Source organism: Perca flavescens, chromosome 20 (assembly GCF_004354835.1).
Source record: "Perca flavescens isolate YP-PL-M2 chromosome 20, PFLA_1.0, whole genome shotgun sequence".
NCBI classification, from domain to species: Eukaryota; Metazoa; Chordata; class Actinopteri; order Perciformes; family Percidae; genus Perca; species Perca flavescens.
The window spans coordinates 22,118,016-22,130,480 of NC_041350.1; the positions used below are offsets into that span (position 1 = coordinate 22,118,016).

The following is a 12,465-nucleotide window of genomic DNA, read 5'->3' on the forward strand; positions in this document are numbered from 1 at the left end:
TCATTGGACCTTTAAATTGACTGATGCCTAGATTTAATTCAAGGCTCCAATTTGCCCTCTGCAGAATGAGAACAGGGGCCATGATGTGGCTCTTGTGAGTGTGCACCATTACCTGTGTTTTCAGATCAGCAACATGTGTCAAATCTGCAAGGGGGCAAGGTGGAGAGTGGGGGTGTGGCCTTGACCAACTGCCACTTTGCTTGTTTGAAAGCCATGATGTCTCTCTCTCATGGGTGGGCCAAATTCTCTGGGTGGGCAAAGCAGAGAAAGGGGAGGTAACCTTGCTCCTTATGACCTCATAAGGAGCAAGATTCCAGATCGGCCCATCTGAGCTTTCATTTTCTCAAAGGCAGAGCAGGATACCCAGGGCTCGGTTTACACCTATCCCCATTTCTAGCCACTGGGGGACCATAGGCAGGCTGGGAGAACGCATATTAATGTTAAAAAACCTCATAAAGTGAAATGTTCATGTCATCGGCCCTTTAACTCAATTTTGACTGAACCTGTAGTTAACATTACTGCGTTTTGGCTTTGTAGGGAAGCATTAGCCAGGAGGAGCACTGTATTAACATTGTTTGAAATTCTGCTATCTCCACAAAGAATATTACTGAACAGAATAACACTAAGATTGACAAACGTTGTAGCTTATTTTGCTCGCTTAGTTTCATGGCTTAATTGAAAACTTGCCAGGGGCCTTACAGGTGAAGCAAATTTCAATTTCAGTAGGTGTGAATCTCCTCACAAGCACTATATTTTTATTTCTACTGCACTGTTGTGATCACTCGGCTTCAAATATTGTTATCTCTCTGCCCTTTGCGCTGTGTTTACCGGCAGATACCATTATGTTTATGACCACTGAACCATGATGTGAGAGAGAACGAGAGAGAGATAAATGAATAGAGCAAGAGAGAGCGAGAGAGAGAGAGAGAGAGAGAGAGAGAGAGACTAGGAGTGGAAAGAACACAAGCAGGACACTTGTCTGGACGATTGTGTCTTCCACAGCCTCGGTGAGACCATTTCATCACATCTGGTATGTATCTGGCTGGGGTCGTATAATGTGTGTCCAGACTGTGTGTGTTTGCGTATGCAAGTCTGTATTTGGCCTTTTTGGGATGTTCAGGAAAAAAACCTATGAACCTCTCACATCTGTGTTGTGAAATCTATACATTTCAGTGGACCTATGCTCATAACAACTGTGGTAATGATGATAATAGCCGAACAACAAGCTGAAATCACAACTATTTACATGGACAAAATGGCAAAATTGGACTGTTTCTGGGACAACAGGAGGTAATAACAGCTACATTGGGTATTTTCTCTGAAATGTCACGGCTGTATTTTAGTGTCAGGAGAGATTCTTCTGTTGGGTTTTTATGGCTGTGAACTGCGTGTTATGTGAAACATAGGACTCCCTTAGTTTCCTGCAACGATTGTATTGCTGTGTATACAATACATTTACTGTTTCAGTCCTGTTTCTCTGCGGTTCATGTGCATGTGGTTCTGGAGTACCGCAGTGAAGTTGGTAAAATATTGGGAGTGTTTTGGCTGTCATTTTGTCTAAACTATGCCTCCAGGGTGTAGTCGTAGAGTAGGCCTACAGGGTAAAGTCCCTGTCATAAGTATAAACACGTGCATTTGGCAGCTATAGGAGTGCGCTATGGTCTGTGAGGTGCACTACACCCCTTCATCCACAAGATGGAAGAAGAGATCTCATTTTATTTTCCATGAAACGCAAGAAAGTTTTACTGCAGGTGTGAGTACATTTTGCAAGACGGTAAATAAATAGACACCCTGTAACAGGACATTTTATTAGCTGAGAGCTCTTTCAGCACTAACACACACACACACACACACACACACACAAAAACACACACGTTTCACTGTCTTTGTGGGGACCCGTCATTGACATAATGCATTCCCTAGCCCCTTACCCTAACCTTAACCATCACAACTAAATACCTAACCTTAACCCTTACCCTCACCCTAACCATAACCTAATTCTAACCCTAATCCTAAAACCAAGTTTTAACCCTCAAACAGCCCTTTAAAGTTGTGGGGTCCAGAATTTTGCCCCCATAAAGCTGTCCGGACCCCACAAGTATACTTCCGGTTTTTGGACCCTTACGAATACAGTTAAACAAGAACACACACACACACACACACACACACACACACACACACACACACACACACACACACACACACACACACACACAGACCATATACATACATCTAATACACATAATTATTCTTTTATTGTTTTTTAATCTTACCAGCACTATCCATTTTTAGCAAGTGTTTAATTGTTTTGTTACTCATGCAGATCAATGATAAAAAAACAAACTCAACACACATGCATGCAAAGGCACAGGCAGTTAGTATTTACAAAATAAATATAAAAACAGAGAGAGAGAGAAAATGAAAATGATGATGAGATAATAGGCAGGACCAGTGCCAATTTTTTCTCCCCAGAGAACTCCTCCTACTTTACCAAAAGTCTAGAACTTTTTTATCCAATGAGAAAAGCCTCTGGGAAGAACCCGTTTCTGTGATTGGTGTAGAGTTTCACAGACCCCTCCCTTCCTTAGGTGTTGAGTTCACTGTTAGTTTTTTTCTCAGCCACACTTAGTGAGCTACAGAGCAGAAGGGGCGCAGGGCTAGCTGTCTGCAGCGGCTGTACACATATTAATCTGCTCAGCTGGAGTGTGTGTCTTTAATACTGCCGTCAATTCAGGGAAGCCAAGCGAGTTGATCTGACTAACCAACATGTGGGCTTCACGCCCACAAAATGAGCAGGTTGGTAATGTCTCCCTCTCATTGTCTGTTTGTCTCTGCTCTGTTCTATTTGCGTCCATGGGCTGGGGGAGAGATATGTGTCTCTGTGACACTCCTTGGCTTTGGGTTGTCAGGGGGATCATGTAGAAAAATGTACCGTATGTTTGTGTTTGCCAATATACTTACTGCTCCTGTATGTTTGCATGGGGGGCACTGAGTGCAGTGTCTTGCTGCCTAGCACTTGTCATGACAAGGTGTAGCTGTGTCTGTTCATCTTTGTGTGCCTGTCATGCGAGAAAGATGAACGTTTGATCCTTGGCTAGGTGGGTTTGGAGGGGAGGTCCTTCAGTTTCCTTTTTATTTATAAAATACTGTAACAAGTAGTGTGTTACCTAGTGTATAAGCTGCACAGGTGTGTGTGTGTGTGTGTAAGAGAGAGTATCATGTTTTCGGATGTGATTTCTGTAATGTGTGAAAAAGAGTGTGGATATGTAAACTAACTGTTATTAATTTTTGACATGTTGAATGCCCAGTATCTTGGAAATTCAAGTCCATGCTGTGTTGATGCTGCCAAGACAGGCCAATATTGTGTGTGTGTGTGTGTGTGTGTGTGTGTGTGTGTGTGTGTGTGTGTGTGTGTGTGTGTGTGTGTGTGTGTGTGTGCGTGTGTGTGTGGTTCCTGCCTGTTTCCCCTTTCTCACACCCTGTTGTGGAAGTTAGTTGCTGCAGCTAGAATGTCATGGGAAGCCTGGAGATATTTTGCTTATTTTCTCAATCTGCATCCCCCGCCCCCCCCACACACACACACACACACACACACACACACACACACACACACACACACACACACACACACACACACACTCCTGTCTCTTCTCACTTCTTCTGTTGTCTTTGCAACTGATACACATGGACACTGACCTCTGGCATTCAGAAGTCTTTCTTTTGCACATGCAGTAGCAGAAGCATGACCTCAATACTTTACTTTGTTGTTGTGGGGTCAGCACACGCACATACAGTAAACTTTGTTTCTGTTATTTCTGCCTCGGGCTTTTAAGTGTGTGCATGTGTAATTTCCGACCGGTTCCATGTGATGCTAGCTTGCTCAGTTTGTGATACGTATCAATCATTAATCTGGACAGTGGGAGAATTTTAGTCCACCACCACCTATTCGTTTTATGTTACAAGAGTTTTAACTTGCCAATGTTCTTATTCTCCTCAGCAATGATTAGAAGGATTTGGAATATTTGTAGCTTGGCAGGCAGATTTAGTGTAAATTTATTCCAGATGTGAACTACTGCCTCTGTGAAAAAACCAACAAAGCCTGTTTTGAGTTTCATCCGTCTTAAAAAGGATAATTTGTGCATGATTTAAACATTTTGTTTAGGATTGTACAACAGATATAGTTTCTGCAGCTTCTTCCATTATCAATCTGCATCATAAGGCTGTTCATAGCTAAGACTGGAAGGGTATGTGGTTTATAGGGCTGGTCGTTTTGGTCTTAGTCAACTTAGATTTCTTTAGTCCATTAGTCATGTTTGATGCTTTTTTCATGCTGAATGACTTATTTCCAAGAAACGTATGAGCACATCTCTGGTAAACACAAGAATTAAAGTGGTGCTTTTAGCATGACTTTTTGCAGAGAAATTGAGATTTACAGATCTGTCGATTACAACAACCAATCGATTAGTCGGTACAGTTGAATGTGTGTTAGTCGTATAAGAATTTCTTCAATCGAGCACAGCCCTATCGGTTTAACATTTTTTCTCAATGCTTTCTCACTGATACCTCTATCGATAACATGTTTAAGTGTGGTGGAAGGTATGCTGACAGCATTGCTTTACTGCTGAAGACAGACTGTAGAAGAGGTCCATGAGATGCAGAAATAGAAGTTATTTATTCTCATGGTGAAGAATGTCACTTTGCCATTTGGCACTCAGACCATCATTAGCACCGCCTGTGCTGTGTTTCTAAACTCTCTCTATTTTTGAATCCGAGTAGCTTATTATTATATGTGTCTGAGTCATGTCCTGTGTTATGAATTCTCAGGTAATCAGGTCCAGGAGAAAGTATTTTCTAGCAAACTTTAAAGGGTTAGATCACCCCATTCCAAAAATTAGATTTTCCCCCTAATACTTACTGGTATCTTGCCAATGGAGGTAAATGGAATTTAATTTGTGTTGCTCACATTATTAAAAATAAAATATATATACTGTATATATTCAACAGTAACATCTTTTTTTTCCAGAAACAAATGTTCTCATTACTCTGGATAATCCACAGAACCCACTGTCATCAGTTTTATAATAGGGACTATTTTTTGTTAAAAAAAGGAAATTCCATTCAGCTTTATTGTATTGGGGTGGAAATAAAACCAAAGCTATTTGCATGGCAAGATACTGCTGGAGATGGTAATTTGGTTGAACCAACCCTTTCAGTCAAGAGCCCAAACTGCCTCTATACTTTTTGTCCTGCCACTGTAATCATGGTGCCTCAGAGTCACTTTGGTGGTCCGCACACAAGTTATAATTTGGTAATTTCCAGGCCTTGACTTGGCTTGCCCTGGTTGGGCTGAGTCAAGCTTGGCTTACAGAGAGAGAGAGAGGGGGAGAGAGGGAGGGAGTAGTTCCATCACTCCTTCAGTACAATGATGCCTTGTGTTACCGGCAGCAGAACGCCCCACTAGTGATGATGACGATTGCGCCCTCTCTTTTTCTGGCATCTACTCTATTCTTGCTTTCTCTGCCTCTCTGAGCATCCCTATCCCCGTATCCATGGTGTGAAAGATTAGATAATAGGCAGCTTTAGTGTGGGCAGAGAAAGAGAGGTTTCACAGACCTCTTTGGTAGCTTCTCTCTCTCCCTTCCTCCCTCCATCTTCTCTCTCTCTCTCTCTCTCTCTCTCTCTCTCTCTCTCTCTCTCTCTCTCTCTGTACCATCTGTGCTATGAGGAGCTTGGCACCACACGATCAGTGAACGCCAAGCTATGTTATCTTTATTGTACGTATGTATGTGTGAGAGTGGTAGTATAATACCCAAATATGGTGTTTACATGAATGTATGGTATCTTTGCAATGATTTAGATCATTCACTGTGTTTGCCAAAGTACATTGTAAATGTCAAGCTTGTTATCACACATTCAGGAATAGATGATCCATCTCACATGTTATCTATTTTCCGAACACTCGATGGGTAATTAGTGACAGCACCTCTGCTGATGTTGACATACCGTAGATGCTCAGCCCGCCTCCAGTGTTCTCTTCAATAACTTGACACTTTTCAAAACACAAATTGCAAGCAAAGCTAATGTAGAAGGGCAAAAGTAGGAGTATCAGTTGGCACTTAAAATAGGCAGGCGCGCAGAGTTCCGTTCATGACACTTTTTGGATGAAAGAAGCAGCTATGACAAATGTTATCAATACACAAATGTACTAGTTAAGTAATGGTAATGATAAAGACGTCTGGCTCAGAGGTGATGAAGAGCAGCTATGACAGTATAACTTAAAATAAGCGGTGACGGTGGGGTCATTCTTGCTGATTAATTGTTGTGTCACACCTATGAAAATGAAAAAGGAATACTTAAACGGTTACAGTGGTGTTCAGTGCGTTCCACAACTCTGTGATTTAAATGGCGCAACCTATTTTGGTTGTTCTAACCTTTTCCTAACCTGTCATGTCTATTATTTATTTCCTTTGTTTCCCAGAAAGACCAGCCCCTTTTCTTAAAAAATAACATGTATTTAGAGCTGTTCAATGTAGTCCAAATCATTTACACAATATACAGTACAGGCCAAAAGTTTGGACACACCTTCTCATTCAATTTGTTTCTTTATTTTCATGACTATTTACATTGTAGATTCTCACTGAAGGCATCAAAACTATGAATGAACACATATGGAATTATGTATTTAACAAAAAAGTGTGAAATAACTGAAAACATGTCTTATATATATATTATATATATATTATATTCCTTAAAGTAGCCACCCTTTGCTTTTTTTGATAACTCTGCAAACCCTTGGTGTTCTCTCAATGAGCTTCATGAGGTAGTCACCTGAAATGGTTTTCACTTCACAGGTGTGCTTTGTCACGGTTAATTAGTGGAATTTGTTCCCTTATTAATAAAAAAGCAAAGGGAGGCTACTTTGAAGAATCTAAAATATAAGACATGTTTTCAGTTATTTCACACTTTTTTGTTAAGTACATAATTCCATATGTGTTCATTCATAGTTTTGATGCCTTCAGTGAGAATCTACAATGTAAATAGTCATGAAAATAAAAAGGAAACGCATTGAATGAGAAGGTGTGTCCAAACTTTTGGCCTGTACTGTATTCCAACGCAAGGGGAATAAGAAAGTATGTCCCCAATTTATAATTTACAGTATTATATATATATATATATATCCCCAAAAATCTGGATCCTAACCTTAACAGGAAGAGAAAAGGGAGATGACATACAGAGAGGGAGAGTGGAATGTGTGAATTCCCTTCAAATGAGAAAGCAATCTACTGTCCACCTCAGACCCCTCAACCACCAGGATGCCTTAAAGCAGCAGAGAAAAATAACTTTCTTAGCATATTGGAAATATAAACATTCCCCACCCAGCTCTGCGTGAGGACAATATCGCTGTTTTCCTGTTCAAAGCATTTAGGATTTGGTGTCAGTCTCATGCAGTGAGTGCAACTCAACTCCCAGCAGTAGCCACAGCATGGCAAGTTCCCACCTTTCAGATTAGATCAGACTCCTGACACGTCACTATCATGCTGCCTGCTTTTTGTGTAACAATAAGGCAAACCACTCCAGAAAAGACAGGACAACAGTATGTATGATCATTTTACATGTGGACCAATGGGAGTGCCTTCCCACAGTTTGGCAGTGAATCAGACTTTTGGCTGCAAGACACACAACTTCCTGGCTAAACTTAATTTTGGATAACAACAGCTAAGCAAATAGGGGATGCATATTTTGTTCTGCCAATAGAAACAGCCAGGGTGACCTTGTCTTCGTTCCCATGTGTCCCTCACGGCTCCCTGCACTGCTTCAGGGACAGAGCTACCAACAAGACTCTGCTACAAAAAAACATCAAATAGAGCATGTCTTTTCATCTTTTATTTCAAAACCTCAGGTAAATATTTCAAGTTATGATAAATCTCAGGAGGGCAGATGAAACAAAGTTAGGGACTGTAAATGCAACATGGCAGCCCACATGGGGCACACATTGAACACAAACAAACTGGCCTTGCCCTGCTTCTTCCTCCAGCTATCTCAGAGGAACATGAATGGGTGTAAATGGGTGTGAGAGATGAATGAATCTATTGTATGTTGAATGCATTATTGATTGTGGATTAACCTGGGGTAACCTCAGTAATCATTCACTTTCCTTACCATCCCAGTCGCCATTTATAAGTTGTACTAACTTTTTACTTTGATAATGTTGATTAAACTTTTGCCAGGATGGTGAGTCATTAATTAATAGGCAACTATTTTAACCATTGCTAATAAGGATCACAGGGTTTTTTTACTAGGCCAACAGCAAAAGTTAGTAAGTCATCCATGATTATAAAGCTATTAATGATAATATAATAATATTAATATAATATGAAGCGACAGCCAGCAGCCAATTAGCTTAGCTTAGCACAAAGACTGGAAACCGGAGGAAAAAGATTGCCCGGCCTTGTCTTGTTTGTTTAATCCGTACATAACCACAGTGTACAAACAACAACTTTACAGAGAACTACTGGACTATTTCTTGGCTGGGAGCAGTGACTTCCTGAAGTCTCAGCTGGCTGCCTGGAAAAGACTCCGGGCCAGAAAATAGTCCTGTAGTATACGTGACATTTCAGCATGTAAAACAGCAAATTGTCACGTTTACACTTCAGAAGGTATGACATGTTAATGAGTGAGCTTTAGAGGTGCTGGAAGGTGGATTTTATTTTACTGTTGGACAGTATTTCCAGAGCTTTGGTCAGTCTTTTGCTAAGCTAAGCTAATCGGCTGCTGACATTGGATGAACTAAAGAGCTCAAGACAGTCAGAGATCTTTTCAAAACCTGGCAACCCAAAACAAAGTTCCCATTATTGGCTTAAAACTGATCTAAAAGCATTAGTAAATGATGAATCAATTGTAAAAATTAATATTTTAATTTAATCTTTATAAACCTTATTAGAAAGTGGTACCAAAGTTGCTCCGTTCTCCAGCAGGACATTCATCCATCCCAAAGGCTTTACTCTAAATTTCTATCACATATCACATCCTTTGTAAAGGATTTGGTCTATTAGTCCATCTATTGGATACTATCTATAAGTGTAGCAATATGTTTGTTTTTTTTGGCATTTATTTATATAAGACAGATGAAGACATGAAAGGGGAGAGAGAGAGGGAATGACATGCAGCAAAGGGCCGCAGGGCAGAGTCGAACCCACGACCGCTACGTCGAGGAGTAAAGCTTTATATATGGGCACCTGCTCTACCAGGTGAGCTTCCCAGGCGCCCGGCAATATGTTTTTAATGGCTGGGTGGTGCAGGGTGAGAGACTATATTTCCCATGTGTCACATGTTGAAAATTGAGTAGTTTCCACTTTGATTTTATGATGCCTCTTTTCTCTCTCTCTCTCTCTGCCACACTCTACTGAACCTCCACAGTTCTTCTCCCACTCAACATGCTTTTCGTTTCTTCATGTGCTGTATGCGTCCGATTCCAACTAATTGACATTTAAGAGGGATGCTAGCACATGAATGGAGAGGCGGACGCTCTTAGCTGCTCCTGTTGATATTTATATACGAGCAGCTTGCTGGCTGTTCAAACTATCGCCATAACAACAGGCCATGCAGGAAGCAGGAAGTGTTCCATTATGGAGTAGAGAGATAACTAATGCAAACTGCAAAGTTCCATTGCATTGTCGCCATCTCTCTGCTCTCCCATCAGGCTGCATACTGTAGACACCTCTTGTAATGTACATGTATGTGCATGCGTATGTTTGACATCTGAGTCTACACAGACTTTCAAACCACATGCAGCATACCCGGTCCCTTTGCAGTTAACCTCTGTGTGGGTCAAGCCTGTGGATATTCTTAGAGCAGGGAGATAACTGCACTGTCCTAAATACTTCTTCTAGAATCTAAGATTGCATGCACTCCACCCCGAAAAAACAACCAATCTGCTTGTTACATCCTGTCTGTCCACCCAAGCCAAAATTATAGTTATTTTTTAATTAATTAATTAATTAGTATTTATGTTTCCTTGAAACATAAATACAATACAAAAATGTATTACTGGAAAATAGATCTTGACAGCATTATGCAACTCCCATGTATTAACATTTTGATATTTATTTAGTTGTTGGACCGTCATGAAAGATCAGTGGGCAAAATTTACACTCTGTACAAGAGGTACTCAAATACAAGTTGTCGAGATCCACTTGCAAAATTTCCACAGTGCAACAGGTCCAGGATGGTTGGATTAAGCCACATAAGTCATAATTGAGGTCTAAAAAACTCCAGAACTATATATATATATATATATATATATATATTATATTTATGTAATATACATAAATCTCTGTTGTGTAACCAAGTTCTTAATACATTTGGTCACAGAAGGTGTGATGGCCAGGCAGACATATTGATGTAAGTGTTGCTGCACTTGACTGTTTCCCCTGTATTAATGGTTGGAAATGCTGACCCACTGGCAACTCCAGTCTTGTCGTCCAGTTCATTTTTTCAAGCATTCTGCTTGTAGCTTTATATGACGTTTTTCAGATGGTTCCTTTGTTGTGGTTCTTTCACATGTTTGGTGTTGCAGTGGCGTTCTAACGCTCTTCACAATGGCCAGCTGTCTCATTGATAATTATGCACACTTGTCTCATGCTTCCCTCTGATACAATGAACAAATATTTCTCAGTCTACTCTTTACTCCTTAAATGGGCTACTTTAGATGTCACAATATTCTTAGCTGTGTGCAGCAGGCTATCCTTTGCCACACTGTTGTCCTCTGTATAAAACGTGACAATGCTAACTCGGCATACTCTTACTATACTCTTCGGAATGTGAAAACTGCTTTTATAAATAGTCTTTAAGAGCGTATTTTTTCTCACAGGTTGTTTTACTTCTGAAACGGTAGAGATGGTAAAGATGGTGGAAAAAGCAGTCAAACTAAATTGCCCAACGTGAGAAAACTTTTTTTGCACACCTCTTTTGTCGGGCAGGTACTTAGGATATGATCAAGAGTAGCAGATCAAAATGTATTTAATTTATTTAGAAAATACAACCTTTCGGTCTCAGACCTTCATTCAGAAATGTTGTATTTTTCTAAATAAATTATTGCTTGCGTAATGGTCAGTGTGTGGGATTTTCTCTAAAAAAACTAAATTGCCCAAAAATAACATTAATAGTTCCATACACGAAACAGGCTGTAATTATGCATCAACATACGTTCCTCTGATCTTAACTATTAGCTGAAACAATTCATAATATCAGGAGTTTGTAACAAAAAAAAAGAAGGCATAATTTAACACGAATTAGGTTTATTGACCATATACTCTAAACATAAGTGTATAACTAGTGGTGATGAGTTGGAATTAAGTTGGCCAAGAAGATGTAACACAGAATTTGGTGATAATTTATACTTTATAAAACAGGTAAAACAGACTGGGTTGGGCTCCTGGGTAGCTCACCTGGTAGAGCAGATGCCCATATATAGAGGTATATTGCTTGACGCAGCGGCCACAGGTTCAACTCCGCCCTATGGCCCTTTGCTGCATGTCATTCCCCCTCACTCACCTCTTTCATGTCTTCAGCTGTCCTAAATAAAGGCCTAAAATGCCCAAAAAATAATAAAACAGGTCAATTTTGACCATGGAAATGATTGATGCTAATGACCATGATTTAGAATCAGCAATCAATGCCATAAATTATGACAAAGTCCTGTAAAATAATCAGAATTGTTTCTTAAATCTCTTACATTAGCGTCTTTATTCAGGAAAAAAACAGAATGAGAAAAGGATTGGATGAATGAAGAGACTGAATGGTTTCACTGGGACAACAGGAAACACAGACCTGCAGTCACTGCAGGCAACAGGTGGCTGCTGCTGGTGACTCTTCTGACTGTGTGAGCATGTTGGATCTTGTTCAGTGGAGCTGGTTTATTTACTGTCAAGCTGTTATCTGTCTGTTGGTATACTTGTCACGAGCATTTTTAGCTCCAAACAGAAGAATTTAGCACTTTGCAGGGAAGGAAGTTAAATGTTTTTTTTACTTGACCAGGGTGTATTCTTAGTCTGGGTTATATAGCTTCAGATAAATGGTAAATTTGGGTAAATATGGGCAATGTTGAATTCAGGCTTTATTAGCAGCTTATGAAAATTAATGGGAATTAATTAATCTAAATTTAGTCAGTGGAAATTTCCTAAAAACATTTAGGAACGTTTACGTTTCAGAGCGTGTGATTTATTTAGCCTCCACTGAAAGAAACAATTGACTTTGTTTTGTTTCTCTGTGTGTGTGTGTGTGTGTGGGTGTGTGGGTGTGTGTGTGTGGTTCCCGTCCTAACTTGCTTAAGCGAACACAGTCCAGAAATCTGATCTGAATCACCAAAACCTCATCCTTTGGTGCTGCTCCTCCCTGTTTATCTTACTCCTCCTTTAGCTTTGATCGTTCTGTCTCACAGCTGTCTAACTGCTATCTCTGAAACGT

At 40.2% G+C, this 12,465-nt stretch overlaps 1 protein-coding gene across 1 annotated transcript in view; it reads left to right on the forward strand.

Moving 5' to 3' along the window:
- The first annotated feature begins 2,638 nt into the window (after window positions 1-2,638).
- The window catches only part of pld1a (phospholipase D1a), a 43,572-nt gene continuing 33,745 nt past the window's right edge, over window positions 2,639-12,465 (forward strand). Inside the window, exon 1 of the mRNA XM_028566704.1 lies at window positions 2,639-2,796. The gene's annotated coding sequence lies outside the window, so the exon portion shown is untranslated. The remainder of the gene's footprint in view (window positions 2,797-12,465) is intronic.